Here is a 14,916-nt window from a genome sequence, read left to right on the forward strand (position 1 = left end):
GGGAAGCATGGGAGGAAATTGCTGGGACTTTCAAAGTGATTGCTGCATCCTCTTTTGCCACAAGTGCGGTGCCAGAAGACTGATGCATAGTCACAATTACATCTTTGTTTAATTGCAAATGAGTCCTACGTCAACAGCAGGAAAATTAACAGAAAAGATGCTTTGTGTTAAGATTTACTCCAAGTTGGAAAGCATGACTCTTTGGGAGAATAAAGATAACTTTGTGCAGGGAAGGCTCTGTACCTCAAATATTTTATTTTTGAGGAGATCACAAAGATGATTGATGATGGAAGAGCATTGGATGTTGTCTACGTAAACTTTTATAAAGGATTTGACAAAGTCCCCATGGTAAGCTCATCGAGAAGATTAAGTCACGTGGGGTCCATGGTGAGTTGGTAAATTGAATCCAAACTTGGCTTGGTCATATATATGATAGACAGTTGTGGTCCAGGGAAGTTTTTCAGACTGGATGTCTATGACCGGTACTGTTCCACAAGGATCAGTGTTTGGATTCTCTTGTTTATAATGAAAATATAGGTGGTCTGATTAGTCAATTTGCAGATGACATGAAAATTGGTGGAATTGTGGATAGAGAGGAAGATTGTCAAAAAATAAACACGATAGAGTTCAGTTCAGAATTTGGGTAGAGGAAAGGTAAAGGAATATTACGAATGTTTAATGTCATTTCCAGTACATGTGTAACGGAGAACAAAATAATTGTTACTCCAGATCTGATGCAGCACAAAAAAACTTAACAATATAAAGAACACAATAATAAAAGAACAATAAATATAAATACATAAGATAAATTCTATATATGGGTTTTTAACCTCTTAATTGTCTTTTTTAAACGTATTTTTTACAATCACAAGGCTCTACTGGACATTAAGAACTTAAAGTACTGCAGGTCTACATGATCAGCAAGTTCTTGTTGGCTGAGAAGCTGAAGGAGCTGGACTTGGTGCAGAATGGGCTACTGTCTGCAAAAGAGAGGAGTTGGTGCATGAAAGCGGTGTGCAGTGTGACAGCAAGTAATCATCTTAGTCACTGTCCTTGTGATCACAAGTCCTTGTTGGACATTGATAATGTGGAATGCTGTAAGTTATGTTGGTGAACGGCAGGTGTGGATGAGGAGCAGCTGCCTGGCCTCAGTCGCAGCGAGGATTAGGCCTCAAACTGCAGTGTCATCTGTTTGCAGCCACCCAGCAGGGAGCTGTCGGAGTCAGTGTGCTCCACTGAGTGCTGGAGGCAGTGTGACACAGCATCCAAGCTGGAGTTGGTGCTGGGCAGAAGGCAAGATGTATTGTGTTCGAATGCACACTGCTGCAATATTCATGGAGTCAGGGACTTGGACTACATACTTTTTGTGTGACTGTATTTTACAGTAGTTTTAATAGAGCTACTGTATGTGTGTGTCTGTTGGTATTGTGTTTTGCTCCTTGAGACTGGGGTAATGGTGTTCCATTTGGCTGTATTCATCGTATTCATGTATATTTGAATGGCAATTAAACTTGAACTTGAACCTGAGGTTTATTGTATGTCTATAAAGTGACACTAGGCATAGGAGTTTCTGTACATAAGGTGACTTCTGACAGGAAATGATAATGTAGTGGTAGTAGGGGTGTGAAGGTGTTGATCAGCCTAACTGTTTATGGAAAGTAACAGTTTTTGAGTCTTGCGGTCCTGGAGTGAATGCTACATATCTCCTCCCTGATGGGCAGTGTGGCTGGGATACTTCAAGATGTTGCCGGCCCTCTCCCAGCATTTTTCCGTATGTATGTCCTTGATGGTAGGTAGGCTGGAGCTGGTGATACATTGAGGAGTTTTGACTACTCGTTGTAGATCCGCCTTGTCAGTCCTCACTGCTGCAGTGCAGTTTCCGTACCATGGAATGATGCAGTATGTTAGGAGGCTCTTTACTTCATATCTCTAGAAGGACATGAGTAGAGATGTGCATAGTCCAGCTCGCTTCGGCCTTCTTAGAAAGAGACAGTGTTGGTGAGCTTTCCTGATTTTCTAGGATACGTTCTGGGACCATGAGATGTTATGTGAGATGTGCACTCCTCAGGGTTTGAAGCTGCTCTCAGTTTCCACTGCAGTGCTGCCAGTGTAAAGAGGGATATGTCAGTTGTGAGTTCTCCTGAAGTCAATGGCCATCTCCTTTGCCTTGTCGACATTGAGGAAGAGTGATTCACCTGGTAGTTGGCCTCAAGCTCTTCCTCCTCTTCTCTGCAGGTCATGCTATTGTTGTTGGTGATAAGCCCCACCACTGTCGTCCCATTGGCAAACTTGACAACATGATTACTTAGTTGTTTATACATGCAGTTACATGTGAGCAGAATGTGCAGCAATCGACTCAGCACACTGACCTGGTTGGGGGGGGGGGGGGGGGGGAGGTACCCGTGTTGAGGATGGGAAGGGAGGAGCAGTTGTACAATCTGTTGGTCAGCAAGTCCATCACCCAGTTACACAATGGTGTGTTTAGACTGAAGAGCAGGAGTTTGTTCTCCAAGGTCTGTGGGACAATAGTGTTAAATGCCAACATAATATCCAGAAGCAGCATTCTGATATAAGTGTCCTTGTTTTTTATTTGTCTCAGGGCTGGTGCATAACAAGAAAGGCTGTATATCAAATTCTGAGATGCATAGATAGAATTGATTGCCTGAGTCTTTTATTTCTTTCTAGGGTGGAAATATCTAACACTAGAAAACTTAGATGTAAAGTGAGTGATGGAAATTTTAAAAGAAATTTGTGAGGCAAGTCTTTTCACAAAGGATCTGAGGTGGCTGTAACCCACTGCAAGAGGAAGTAATAGAATTAGATATTTTTTTAAAAATTTATTCATTTACAGGATGTAGGCATCGCCAGCTAAGCCAGCATTTATTGCCCATCCCTAGTTGCTCTTGAGAAGGTGGTGATGAGCTGCCTTCTTGAACCACTGCAGTCCCTGAGGTGTAGGCACATCCACAGTGTTGTTAGGGAGGGAATTCCATGATCTTGACCCAGCGACAATGAAGGAATGTATGATAGTAACATTTAAGAGACATTTGAATGGACTAATGAACAACAGGCAGGAAAATAAAAGATTAGTGTGGATTAGGCAGGAGATGGGGGCTGAGAGGAAAATTGGATCAGCTGTGATGAAATCACAGAAAACACTCGATGGGCCAAATGGCCTAATTCTGTGCCTATATCTTATATAGAGACAAATGATAAATAGCATCATGATTGGTGTATACAAGATGGGCTGAAAGGCCTCTTCATGTACTGTACTTTTCTATATTTGTATGTTTATATTATCTGCCATCAATTTACCATCCATGACAAATCACCAGATCTGATCTGGAACAATATCTGAAATACAAATAATATGCAGGTTAGACTAGGGGCTTGATTTTCTGCAGAGAAAACTCAATTTGTGATTCTGTACGGTGAAAACTGTCGAGGTTATTTAGAATTATACACTGTCTTTAAGGCACAATGCAGCACCACAATGAAGTACTTAAGTACTGGATGCAGCTGAAAGAGCACATGTTGAACAGAGTGGTTTACTCATTTGGCATTCCATGGACAAATTTAAATATCCACTCTGCTCCACTACTGATGGATTCTGGATTCAGTAAGTACTACCTACTAGATGCATTGCAGCAAACTGTAGGGCTCCCTCAAAATAGCCAAAAACAAACTACGACCATCATCACCTAGAAATATGAAGAACATTTTTGCAATGAAATACTATTAACTTCAAATTCCCTTCCAAGTTGCAAATAACTACCATTACTTTATATTACTGTTGGTCAATGTCCAATAAATGCTAATCTTTCCATTGAAGCCAGATACCAAGAAGTAAGACTATAAAATTGGTTGCTCTTAAATATGTGGTCAAATATGTTGTTGGTAAAGAGTAGATGAGATTTGTTCTATCTAATTAAGATATGTTTGGCCCAGGGATGCTTGATGCTGACTCTTTTTACCTGAAATTAGAAAATATCCGGTCTACGATTACTAGTAAGAATGACTTTGATAAACATTAAGAGAAAGGAAGTATTAAATGCAATTGTGTGATGCACATTAAGAGGAGAATGTACTGTTCAAACAGGGAGAATTACTCCATCTGGGAAAAGTCAAAATCAATTAAAAGGCTTGAATAGAAACATTTGTTTAATGACAGAAATGAAAGCAATAGCTATTCACCATCAGATTTATTTATAAAATACTAACTTGAGTGGAATTGATTTTTCTGATAATTTAGTTGCATAAAACATCAAAGTTGCTGTGACTGAAATCAATAAGAATCATTTTAAAGTAACAGAATACATCTCTAGTTTAAAATTCTCCTTGCTACGTTACATTTTATTCTATTACGTATTATATTATGCATGTTTGTCTTTACAACCTATTTTTGAAAACTCTATTAAATAATGTTCTGATCCCTGCTTTATTAGCTCTTGTGATAAAGCCTACCATGTTCTAATTATCCCTTGAGCCCTCCTTCCCTTGGACTTCTCATTAATAATCCTCAATCAATGCCTCATTTCTACAAAAAGAGGAAATAGTATTTTACATTTTTATTTATCCAGACCTCTCTTTTTTTAAAAAAAAAGGTAGCCTATCTCTTTAACACAAAACATACTGGAGGAATGCAGTGGGTCAGGCAGCATCTATGGAGGGAAATAGATGGTTGATTGTATGTAAGGTCGAGACTTGAAACATTGATTGCCCATTCCCTTCCATAGATGCTGCATCAGGTACTGAGCTCCTCCAGTACATCTTATGTTAAAGACATGCTCCTTTACACAAAATGATGCTTTATATGTTGTTCCTGATTCCAGAATTTGTAGCCCCTTGTAACTCTTCAACCTACCTCATTTCAACTGTTTCAGTTCCATTGAACAAATATACTCATTGCTCCATGCTTCATTTCCCTTTCCTGGTTCAGTGCCAATGCATTCTGCATTATTCTCCTGAATGTAATACACTTTTGTAAAGAGGTTCTTAAATCTAGCCGTTTCAATCTTTCAAGCAAACAATTTTCTTTTTTCAAATTCAGATTCAAATACAAGTTTAATTATCATTCAACCATAAATGAAGACAGCCAAATGAAACAGTGATCCTCTGGGGCCCAGATGCAAAACAGCACATTCAAACTAGCAAGCAAGAAAAACATAGTCTCTCAAAAAAAAAGTACATATATAGCTCTAGACCCTGAGTGAAACTTCCCACAAATTGATGGTACAATTCCTGGCAGTGCGCAGCCACTGCAATCCAGCCTATCATTCCACTGATTGAACAATAGAGGCCAGCTCCCAACTGAGCATTGGTGCCATGCTGCACCGTCTCTGGCATCTACTCTCTTGGACTGCAGCAGCAGGCAAGCCCACAGCTTCAGGCCTAGTCCTCACTACAACCGGAACTGTGCAGCTTCCCTGCCACCTGTCGTGCTACCTAACAAGGGAAGCAGGCATGCGGCATGTAACATTGACCATGTTGAACAGCGTCTTGCAATCACAAGGGAAATATCCAATACGAACACCCATGGTTACGCTGCATGCAGCTTTTGCACACCAACTCAGATGCCTTTGAGTGACAGGAAACAATACAATCTGCACCCAAGCCAGCTCTTCCAAGCCCAGGTTGGCTCCACTGACACCTGGTCCAGCTATTCCAATCAATGAACAGCTCACTGATGGAATTGATCTACAGTACCTAAAGTTCTTGTGTCATGGTCCTGATTGTTAATCCCCTATCTTGCCCCTAATCGCCTTTGATTATGCCTTGATTCCAATTGTTTATTTCCCATTTACTGACAATTTGCTTGATGACAGCACAGCTGGTCTCCATCAAGAACTGCAGTATAAGAACCCCGGTGTCACAACCACTGGTTGCCAGTTCGTTGGTCTATTCCCATGTGATAACTTCGTTTCCCGACCGCTTAGAACCGTTAGTTCCAAGTTCAGCTCCAGTTTCAAGATATTCCATGAAAACCCCATCTCTGTGTCAAGACTCCATATCAGAGCTCCGTGTCAAGATTCCGCCTGTTTGCTGTTCAACGTTCAGGTCTGTGCCAGCATCCCCAACTCAATCTCCATGCCTGTGTCCTGCACTTGAGTTCCCCTCCGTGCAACATCTTGGAGTTCAGCATTGTCTTGTGATCGTAAAAATCAGATTTAACAAAGGGAAAATACACCTATGGCTGCTGTGTCCAAATGTGCTACCACCTTACCGGAAAAGTTAAGATTCTTTTTAAGTCTGTAATCATCTTCCTACCTGCAAGTCATCTAAGCTCCTTAAATAAATGTTTTCCTTATCCTCACTGGTTCTTTGATCAATCACTATCCATCTGCATCATTTTATACTTAACTCTACAATCATTAAAACTGTTTGCTTTTTATTCACTCCATCTAAAAACTGTAAGGTTTTAACCATCAAATTTCCTTTTAAATATATTAAATCTAATCATAATTGAAGTTTGTTATTTCTTGAACTCTTCTAGAACATACTTTTCTGCCTTTTCCACAGCTTTACCATTCCTAAAGTGTAGGGACAAACTAATGGATTTTCACAATTTCATCAGAACTTCCTTTTTTTATTCCACTTGTCGTTATGAAGCCCTAGATCTTATATATATAAGATAAATATATGTTCTTATATTTTTATTAACCTGTTTTCCAATGACAAAGATTTTGCATAAAGACTTCCACTCTTTTTTTTTAATCTTATATTGTTTCCCTATCTTCTAGCCTACATTTTCATTAACTCTTGCTATTTCATCAGCTTTGACAGTCTGTATCTCTGGAGGGAGAAATAGAAATAATGTTTCAGAGCCCTTCAGGAAATCCTTTGTCAATTCTTTTTCTCTCTCTGCAGATGCTGCTTGGCCTGATGAATGTTTACAGCTTTTTCTGTTTTATTTTATTCTAGAATCTGCAGTATTTTTCTTATTTTGTTTTATCAATTTGTCTGTATTTTCTTCAAAGTTCATCACTGTCTTTCTTGATTTACTTTGGTCCCAAGTTTTATGTCATCTGCAAATTCTGAACCCTTCTAACCACAAGTCCAACTCAACTGTCTAAGACAGTTGTCTTAGTTTTAGACAGTTGTCCTAGACAGTTCCCTAAGCTCTGGGAATTACTTGCTCTTTATCATTCCATTCCAAACAGCAGCTATTCATAAAAATTTATAGTATGCTGGCAACCTCCCTATTGGACAAAATCCTCTTCTTTGATAAATGTTACCAGTTACCAGTTAGTACCTCAGACAGTTCTGCAATAAGTGAAACCTTTATAATTTGGGCAGGATGCACATGAACAAAGTTGAAATTAATATGTTTACAATACATCCTTTGTGCCTAAATAAAGTAGGAGGATACTGCAGAAGGACCTGCCATATTTCTCCTATCCTCAGCGGATAGGAAGGTGGATTTTAGAGCTTTGGATAAAGGCAAATATGGTATCCTTCTTCATAAGGGATGTATGACAAATATGGTAAATACAGGCCCTTTCATTTAAACTTGGCAGGGAAGCCTTTAGAAACATGAAGGAAGGTATTAGTATACACTCTCTTAAAAGTTTGAACCAATAAAGGTGAGGTAGCATGGAATTGTGAGAAGCAGATTATTGGATTAACCTGACTGACAATTTTTAATAGTATGGAGTCTTGAAGTAGGGATATATTACAAGAGCAGAAAAGGCTGATTATTCTTCCAAAACTTGACAGACCAAATGGCCTTCTTTTTGGGATTTTAGTTTATGATCTAATGGTTCTCTAACTGTTAGTATTGACCTGTTGAAATTCAGTGAATTTCCTAATAAATGCTTCTGAAATTCTTGGCGATGGCTGTAACTGACATGCACTTTTAATATTTTGCTCCTACAAAGTTTGTGGTGATTTAGAGATTTTTTTTTAATGCAGGGAATAATTATTCCATTCACTTTATGTGTTTCTAGAATATCAAGCAGAATCATTATATCTGAAATAATTAATGGTTTTAAGTGCTATGGATTACCTGGAGTATTCAGGAGTCATTTTGCTAAGAGTCATTAACAAACTTCTATAGATGTGTAGTGGACAGGCTGCATCACAGCCTGGTATGGAAACATCAATGTCCATGAATGGAAAATCTGAAAAAAGTGGTGGATATGGCCCAGTCCATCATGAGTAAAACCCTTTCAACATTGAGCACATCTACGTGTTGCAAGAAAGCAGCATCCATCATCAGAGACTACCCACACCACCACCCAGGGCATGCTCCCTTCTTGCTGCTGCAACCTGGAAGAAGATGCAGGAGCCTTAGGATTCACACCCCCCCAGTTCAGGAATAGTTACTTTCAATGCTTCTGTTGTGGTTATTATTCTATAGATTTATTGAGTTATGTGAACTCAACAGTCAGATAGACAATTTTCTCATATTCTAATCGATGGAGAACTGGTAAAGTTGTGGCTGTTCACCTGAGAATGCAAATACTTAACGAAAAAATATTAAAGATATTTAAAATTATAAATGATTTCCTCTGCCTTCTGAGTCAGTAACTAAATTCACAAAATTAGGACAGTTGCCAAGATGAAGAAAAATTATTTTCCCAACATTGTCTGAGAAATGATAGAAGCAGAACCAATAATAATATTCAGAACAAATTAATTGTGTTTGGTTAATAATCATTGCAAAAATATGGAGAAAGAACAGGAATACAAGGCAAATTAGAACTTCTTTTGAAACACCAGTGTTTATAAACCTGTAATACTTCAAATGTGCCACAAAAGTTAGTTTTATATTCCCAATCAAAGATGTAAAGTTCTTATATTGTACTGTTCATTGGACAGAAAGATTTAGAAGATTATCTGATCCATGACTTCAGCCTCTAATTAATGGAGGTCTGCGGGAAAAAATATCAAACCCAGAATCTTCTTTGACTTCACCAGTGGACATAAAATAACCCATAGCAATATTCTGAGATGTGTTGTGGAGCTTGGAAATATTGTGGGTTGTCCTCAACCCAAAGAATCATTATCACTATTGTCAGTGCGATTTTGCTGTATGTAAATTGACTGATGTGAAGTGCTTTAGATAATCACTGGAGTGAACATCACCAGTAGTCTTTCCCAGTCCAACCACACAAATGTCATGTGAAAGAAAGCCCACCAATGCCTTTGCTTCCTCAGGAGGCTAAAGAAATTTGGTCTCCATCTACCCATGGCAATTTTTATCGATGCACCACAGAAAGGTGGCGTTGTGGATAATGAAGTAGGTTTTCAAAGCTTGCAGAGAGATTTAGACCAGTTAAAAGAGTGGGCTGAAAGATGGCAGATGGAGTTTGATGCTGCTAAGTGTGAGGTGCTACATTTTGGTAGGAATAATCAAAATAGGACATACATGGTAAACGGTAGGGCATTGAGGAATGCAGTAGAACAGAGTGATCTAGGAATAATGGTGCATAGTTCCCTGAAGGTGGAATCTCATGTGGATAGGGTGGTGAAGAAAGCTTTTGGTATGTTGGCCTTTATAAATCAGAGCATTGAGTATAGGAGTTGGGATGTAATGTTAAAATTGTACAAGGCATTGGTGAGGCCAAATTTGGAGTATTGTGTACAGTTCTGGTCACCAAATTATAGGAAAGATTTCAACAAAATAGAGAGTGTACAGAGGAGATTTACTAGAATGTTACCTGGGTTTATTGGATTGGATAGGTATGGACAGGAAAGGAATGGAGGGTTATGGGCTGAGTGCAGGTGGATGGGACTAGGTAAGAGTAAGCATTTGGCATGGACTAGAAGGGCCGAGATGGCCTGTTTCCATGCTATAATTGTTATATGGTTATATAAAGCATTCTATCCATATGCATTATGCCTTGGTATGGTAAATGCTCTGCCTGTAATTACAACAAACTGTACGGAGTTGTGGGACACAGCACATCATGGAAACCAGCCTCCATACTTCTTGCTGCCTCAGTAAAGTAGCCAGCATTCTCAAAGACTCCACCCAGCCCAGACCCTCTCCTATCTAGTAAAAGATGCAAAGACCCGAAAGCATGTCCCACCAGACTCAAGGACAGCTTCTATCCTGCTGTTATAAGACTATAGAATGGTCTTATATTACAATAAGACTGATCCTTGACCTGACAATTTACCCCATTATATTCTTGCACCTTATTGTCTACCTGCACTGCACTTTACCTTTTACTGTTACCTTTTACTGTGCATTCTGTTATTGTTTTACCTCAACAACACTGTAATGATTTGATCTGTATGAACACTATGGAAAACAAGCTTTGCACTGTTCTTCAGTACCTGTGACAATAGTAAACCAATTCCAATAACAAAACCTAGTGGATATGGCCCAGTTCATCATGGGTAAAGTCCTCCCCACCACTAAGCACATCTATACGGAGCACAGTCGCAGGAAAGCATCATCGAGATACTCCTCCATCCAAGCCATGCTCACTTCCCACTGCTGCTGAAGAAGGTGCAGGAGCGTCAGGACCCATACCACGAGTTTCAGGAAAAGCTATTACCTCTCAATCATCCGGCTCTTAAACCAGAGGGAATAACTTCACTCCCCCACCACTGAACTGTTCCCACAACCTATGGATTCACTTACATGACTCTTCATCTCACGTTCTTGATATTTATTATTATTTTCTCTTTATTTTTGTACTTGCGGGGGTTTTTTTACACATTGCTTGATATCCGCCCTGTTGGGTGGGGCCTTTCATTGATTCTATAGTGTTTCTTGCACTTACTGTGATTGCCCACAAGAAAATGAATCTCAGGGTTGCCTATGGTGACATATATGTAGTTTGATACTAAATGAATTTCAAACTTAATATTAACAAGTTATAAATTGCCAGTAATTGTGATACATGTAACTTCATTGACAGAGTCAAAAATGACTGAAATCATATGCAGCTTGCAGTTGTATGGAGCCAGGGCTCACAATAAACTGCTACATTTTAATTTAGTTCCTTAATACTAGTTTATATTTCTGGAACAAATTTTACTATGAGTTCACCAGTAACTGGTCTTAGCACTCATGACCTGACCAATTTCTCTGCTAGAAACGGCAACTGAAATGATTTTTCATATAACACTGACATGGACATAAAAAGCCTGTCATGATAGGACTGCAATATAGCTTGTATTTTAATTTATTACATTTCCCCTGGTGTAATACAACATTTATTTGATTACATTCCAGTATCTTAATCTTCATCACTGAATTAAAACATCTGATTTGCATTTCATATTGAATTATTTAAGGTTGTTTTGACAGGAAAATGAATGAATTTTCTTCATTTTGTAAATATAAATGAAGGATCAAGTACAATATTAATTATGTTTTCCTTTGAAATAATTCAACCTTAAATGATGATAACTTCATCAGCAGCTTATCACTAGGACAACCCTAGTCTCACCCTATCAAAGGTCCATCCATCTTTTCCAGAACCGCTCTCTAACTTTAAACTAAATTACTTTATTGTCTCTACTTCTGAGAGGGGTCTTAACTTGGAATTAATTCTTTTTCATTTTCTAAAGATGCTGCCTGAGCTGGTGAGTGTTTCCACCATTTTCAGTTTTAGTTTCAGATTTCCAACATCATAACATACACATGTCAATAAAACTATATTAATTCACATCCAAAGTAAGGAATTGGATGAATGAATCACAGAGGGTACTAAGCATACTGTCTTTTCTCTTGGTAAATTGTTCTGCTTCTCTGCATGGACAGTCTGGTCAGGTAATTCATGCTTGGTAACAAACAGTTGCACTTTTCAACATGCAATCGTTTTATCTGTTGGTTAAACCACTAGATGTCGCTTTCATGAGACGTTTCATAACGATTCGTAAAATTAAGAAAAACGTATTTTAAAACAAAGTAGACAGAATTGTCAAAATATCACATGGCAGGTTATATAATATAAAAGATAAAATTACTGTATCCTGTCCAATTTATTTTTAATATTTATTGAGTATATACCGAACAATTCTGATGTTGCAAAAATATTCTTCCACGGAAGCATTTTTTTTGCCATATCTGTTCGAATTTCTTAATGATGGTATTTTTATCCTCCACTAGATTTGGAGAAATTGTGTCTCAATATTGACCATACAATCGCATTAGATTTTTCTCAGGCGCGTCGTGTATCGGTCCTTTACTGAACTGTGTAAAACTTGTCTGACGTGCAAATCAGAATGGTACATATCAAATTACTATTCATTATACATATTTAGTGTTAAATGGCTGTTAAGAAATCAGTGTTGAGTCTGCTTGTGAGTGAGCTTCACAGTGAAAAAGGAATGGCAAAGCCGACCACAGGATAAATAGTTTCATTTCGAGGTACTGGGTATATGGAATTCTTCAAGAAGTAACAAATCTGACAATTTCCATACGTCTGTCGTATAATATTTTATTTGTGCAAAAGTGTTTTTTAAAATATTGCCGTTAATCTAACCAGATAAAATGTACCTAGTGCTGGACTGGAAAAGCTGAAAGGGTTGAATGTACGTAGGATGTGTGTACTTCTGTAAGCTAAAGGATAAATAAAATGAAAATATAAATAATTTATTGACATGTGTCCAAAATTACTGATTTTTTCGGGCTTATGTTACTTTCATTTCTAAGGACGAAAATGCAAACTTACAATGAATAAGACGTGCGCTTACACCTGGAAGTACATAACCTCATCTTGACTTTTTCAATAATTGGTCACCTTTCGGTATGAAATGCATAGCTGTAAACTATCAGACATATTACTGTGTTCATTATCAACTGATGGATAAGCATACAATCACTCCGTAGGTATGCTGCGTGCAACACGAAAAGGCTTAGTTAAATAAATTTGGAGAAAGAAGGTTCATGGTGTCCATTCGAAAGCCTGCGGTCCTGGATGTCTTCTGCAAGACTGAGAGAGTACCAGTCAGGTTCCAATACTGTTCCTGCAGAAGCAATGCGGGTATTGGGTCCAACAAATGTTCACAAATTTATTGGATTTTTTCTGTTTATCTACTTCGAAGATATGGAAGTCAATTGCAACTGGAATCAAAGACGAACATACCTGTGTGAGTGTATGGAAAATTCGACAGACCTGACTGGAATATTAAGTGAATCTATTTTTTTTTCTGAGTTCAATTCGTATTTGAAACAAGATCAGAAAATGCCGGAAATTCTCAGCTGATCAGGCCACATTTATGGGAAGACAGTCAAGGTTTCGAACTGACGTGTATGTAATTAGGGGATGTAAGATTAATTAAGAACTGTACTTTTTCCAAGTAATTTTATGGATCATATGGTACTGAGAATGGCTGAGCATCATGCTGTACGTCGGGAAATAGTCTGAGAGCACCAATGAAAGCTAACCAACACAGGTCAAAGGAATTCCGGCTTGTCACGGAAATCCAAACCTGACAGTTGCCCAGGACTTGCTCTGGTGACAAATAACTATTCTGCATTCAACGTACCCACACAGGAGAAGACGCTGAGTGCCCATATCGCACAGACACCTAAAATAACCATAGAGAATCAGACCATCTTCAGGAATCTAGGGAAGTCCCCACCCGAATCAAAACATTAAATAATTTCACAATCTTTATTCCTTTTGTAATTTCATTCCATCTTATGGATCACATTTTAAATGAAGAATCTTAGCCCTCGCAATTTCTTAGTTTGAACCTAAGTCAATACTTTGGTTTTGTGATTCTTTAACAGGGTCTATCAATCCTCGCTCGAATCCCTCGTCCAGGCCAAAGCCCTGAGATTCTCTACACTTGACCAAAGACTCATATCTTTTTTTTAAGTAGGAATCAATCTCGTGGTTCTTCTCTCCAGTACTTTCAGTTCTTGAATGTCTGCTCTGTTTCTCAATATGTAACCAGAATAAACACCGTTCTCGAGGCGCAGTTTGGCAAGAGTTCTCTGTATTTTAACCACAGTCTGCTCGAATTTGACGGTTACAACACACTTTCGGTTTTCTGCTCTTTATTGATTATTATTGAATCTAACTCCATTTATTTTTGTTTCAGTTTTAAATATTTGAATACAACTCATAAACTGAGTTGATCGTTGCACTCCTACAGGCCATACGTCACGTGTTTTTTTTCTAAATTAACTTGCCATCCTCATATCTTTGTCTCTAGATATATTCGATAAAACTTTAATTATAATTCCTGAGTCGGTTCCTTCTGTTCCACTTCCCAACTTGGTCTGGTGTCATCATCACCAGATTTTTATCATTTCTGCTACTTCAAGTTCAAGTTAACAATAACTATTTCCCGTCTTTAATAATGATTTATTCAACAAAGTGAAGGGAAAATAGTTGCATAAACGTTCAAATAAACTTACCAAAACCTATTAACCAATTAGTTGTTTCATTGCTGTTTGTGAGTTGTTGTATGCATAAACTTAGTTCCGACATTATTGCATGTCATATTCTTTAGAGTTAATAATTGGCTACATAGCACCGAAGCACACACCTTGTCGCAAATTGTTTTTTTTTCATCGTTCCTTCCTGGATGTACTTCCTGCTTTGGTTTCACAAGATCGCGAACACAAATTAATAGCGTTCTGCAGTTGCCTTGTTCTCTTTCCTACGCAGTGTTTGGGTGCATTTCTTGTTTATTGGAGTTCAGAACTAGATGTAATATTGAAGCTGCAGTCTGACAGGGCACTGTGATTTGTAGCTTCATCGTGGCCTCCGCTGACTTTTATGCTTTAATTTTTGCATTTCTACACTCAAATAGGTTTATTGAAGATTTATGGCCCTTTGAGTGTTTCCAGCAAGTTCCCTTTATATCTGTTTTATTGTCGCTTCTTTGCCTCGCTTGGTATGTTTAACCACAATACAAAGGTTTCAAATCAGTATTTGTCACTTCAGTACTATTCTTGAAGTGTGTTCTTTGCCTCTTTTTGTTTCCTAGATGTGGCGC

Source organism: Hemitrygon akajei, chromosome 9 (assembly GCF_048418815.1).
Source record: "Hemitrygon akajei chromosome 9, sHemAka1.3, whole genome shotgun sequence".
In the NCBI taxonomy this organism is placed as follows: domain Eukaryota; kingdom Metazoa; phylum Chordata; class Chondrichthyes; order Myliobatiformes; family Dasyatidae; genus Hemitrygon; species Hemitrygon akajei.